General features: G+C 37.6%; 1 long non-coding RNA gene across 1 annotated transcript in view; it reads left to right on the top strand.

Moving 5' to 3' along the window:
* The window catches only part of LOC117948369, a 172612-nt gene that overhangs the window by 165098 nt on the left and 4075 nt on the right, over window positions 1–3439 (top strand). The window lies entirely within an intron of this gene.

Raw genomic sequence — 3439 nt, 5'->3', positions numbered from 1 at the left:
CCTGTGGGTCGGAGAGGAGGAGCGGGCCTGAAATCTGAGGGATGAAAAAGAACCCGCATTCATTGCACCTACATCCACCTTTTGCTGGAACTTAAATCTGTGTTTTATTAGAAATAAGGACGCCACCTTGGATGAACCGCCATGTTAAACCAGGCACGATATGAAGGATTCGATCGATTCGGACAGATTCGATTGACACTCTGTTGATTGACTGTTAGATTGATTGTCATCAAAATATAAGACACATAGCCAGTGTGTGTGTGTGTGTGTGTGTGTGTGTGTGTGTGTATATATATATATATATTTATATATATATATGCGAACACATAGACTATGTACAACTTTCAAACTACAACTATTCATAAAGATGTACAGTAAGTAAAATCTGTTTGTGCAGCATTGTGATGTATCTACACTCAGGGATGAAGGGTTAAACAGTTGCCTGTGGGTAGGAATGATTTCTTGCAGTGGTCAGAGACACCGAAGCTCTCAGAGCCTCTGCTTTCTGTCCTTCTTGTTTCATTTTTGTTCATTTTTTCGCATAAACGTTCCATGCATGAGATGACTCTCCTTCAGGGGATTGCATTGAGTCTCCAGAAATGGTTGTGTGCCAACATGTGAGGGTGTTTAGGAGGATTTGTCTGCTGCTTGTTCGGGGTCACTTTACCAGGATGATGATGATGATGGTGATGATCATGATAATGATGATGATCCTTCTTTTAATTTAATTCACAACATTATAAGACAAGTTTGGTTATTGGCCCCACCTGCTCTGTCCGTTCATTAAAGTCAATTCAATTCTATTAAATTGCCTTTTTTATCCCACTGGAGGCAATCCTAAAAGCACGAGGAGTAGTTATGACTCTTAAAAATGATAAGAAAGACACAAAATGCCATATATAAATCTGTATAAAAATAAAAAAGGAAAAATGTATTACTTTACTGTAAACCTACTGCATATACATGTATACTGTACATATACAAATGCATATAAAAAGGAAAAATGTATTACTGTAGCCTACTGTATACAAACTGTATATACACAGGCTACATAGGCATGTATACGTATATATAAAAAAGAAAAATATATTAATGTGCTGTATACAAGCTGTATATACATATGTACCTACACAGTACATGTATATTCATGTTTATTGTGGGTGTTTTCTTGATTTATGTTTGCATTTTTCACCTAGGCAAATTCCACAGAAGTGTAGCTTATTGTGGCTGTAAAATCTTTTCTGATTGATACATAATCTGGTGTTGATGCTCTTCTTTTATTGCACATTTAAATAGAATGCATTCCTAATTTTTACCGGGGCAAAATAAACTGGGTGGGCCTTCCAAACGTACGCACCGGTGTCTGTGACAGAATCCACCTGTCTTCATTCAACACCGACTCAGTCACTGGTGTTCGGGTTGTGGTCTAGTGTTCTATTGGAAAGGGAGAGTTGTTTTTTTTTTAATGGGGAGATAAATGGGACAGCGTTGTCTGTGAAATAGCTGCAGTCAGATAAGAAACACGAGCAATAAGTCACCAATAACTCCACGCTGTCAAAAGGTGCCAGTGGAAAGGATTTAGCACCGGAGGGACCCCAGGGGACCATGGCGCGAGACAGGACGCTTACGCTTCAACAGCACGAGTCGGTATGGCGCAGCTCGCAGAACGAGGTCCACGCGCAGTCACTGTGTAACCAGGGCTGGAAACGCAGGACCGGGAACTAAAGTTACTGGGGGGAATCTTTTCACTGATTCCAGTCTTATGGATGGTCCGCGGGTCGGATCAGATCCGTTTTCAACAGATTCTATATGTAAAATATGGGATTTATTCAACCAAATTGCCTCCCCCAAAAAATAAACTAACACGGATGGTTCCATCAAATAGGAAACTGTGTGTGGATATTCATCAATATATAGTATATGTTCCTCGGATTAGTCAAAATGATTCATATTTTCTGAGGGGTTTTATTTTAAAAAATGGGGGACATTAGGCCTACATACATTCCAAAAAATAAGTTTAAAACAAGGGGTAATAAGTTGGAATGAAGTTGGCTAAAAAGATGTAACAGACTATTGGATGATTTTTTTTATTTATTTTATGATTCATAAACAGACCATAACAAGACAATAAAAGGTAATAGTTTACATGAAGGTTTGTTTTCTTCTCCCAAGCAAAGGCCCTGGACACAAATATAGACCTGCATGCTGGGAACATTAGAGAAACTCTTGGCTGAAAAATATGATAAATATGCAAAGTCATTTCATATCGACATGTGTAAACCAACTATGGCATTTATTCTGAGAAGAACATTTGTCAGAACATGTGACGACGACCAGCGACAACAGCAGACCGTTCAGCCTCCTTTTCTCACCTTTGTTCTTTATGTGTATGTGGCCTCTTTGTTTCTGTATGGAGCCTTTTGTTTGGTTATTTCATATTCATGTTTACATATGTTTATTTATTAATATGTACGCACCAAACCAAAGCAAATTCCTAAGTACCTGGCAATAAATCTTGTCGGATCCTGTCTTCTTACAACTGAGCCGAGCGAAGCGTAGTTATACAAAATAAAAAAAATAAAAAATAAAAAAAAATAATAACATTTTTTTGTTAAAAAAAAAAAAAAAAAAAAAAAGGTTATAAATGTGAAAGTGACATTCTGAAAAACTATAATTCAGAATCAGAAAAAGGTTTTATGAAACAAAGAAACATACATAACAAGAACACTAATTAACGATTAATCGACGCCCCTTTAGGGAAATGTGACTCATGCTGATCTATTTCGGGCTGATGTAGCCTATTATTGAAACACTGTGCGAGCTTTACTTCGACTGATCTTTTATTTGGACTCGCTTCTCGAGCCTTTCACCGACTCATCCCACCAGTCGGTCTGGAGTCCCTTCCTCCGTCAGCAGGGATGAGTGGAGCCTGTCTGTCTGCTGCCCTCCTCCCTCTAATGGCCCAACACTTGATGTTGATTTGTGAAACGGCTTCGCACCAAACACCCAGCACCGTCTGCGCAGATGTAGTTATCATTTGTAGCATTAAAAAAAAGAAAGAAAAAAAAGGACTTATTAAGGGTTTGCTGTGCGTCATTGGGCCCATTGGATAATGAAGGCCTCGTTAGTTAAGGATCTATTCAAACTTGAATCTTTGGTCTCTGAAGAGAAACGCGTGGCATTATTTTTGCAATCATATGGTAGGCTAAATTAGATCACTTCATAAAACACTCGAATTCCGCTTTAATGTTATAATATTGGAATTTATTTGATTCATGAATGTAAAACTAAAAAGATAGCTCATAAATTCTAAATCTAATTTTACAGATGACATCATTGCCCTGTTGTTTAAAACATTTTCTTAAAAATATATATCTACTTACTGTATAAATAGATAGAGGCTATATGTACATTGTATGCCATGTACATACATACATAT

This window comes from Etheostoma cragini, chromosome 7 (genome assembly GCF_013103735.1).
Source record: "Etheostoma cragini isolate CJK2018 chromosome 7, CSU_Ecrag_1.0, whole genome shotgun sequence".
Taxonomy (NCBI): Eukaryota; Metazoa; Chordata; class Actinopteri; order Perciformes; family Percidae; genus Etheostoma; species Etheostoma cragini.
The sequence above is the reverse complement of the archived record's forward strand: the minus strand, read 5'-3'. Positions and strand labels throughout refer to the sequence as shown.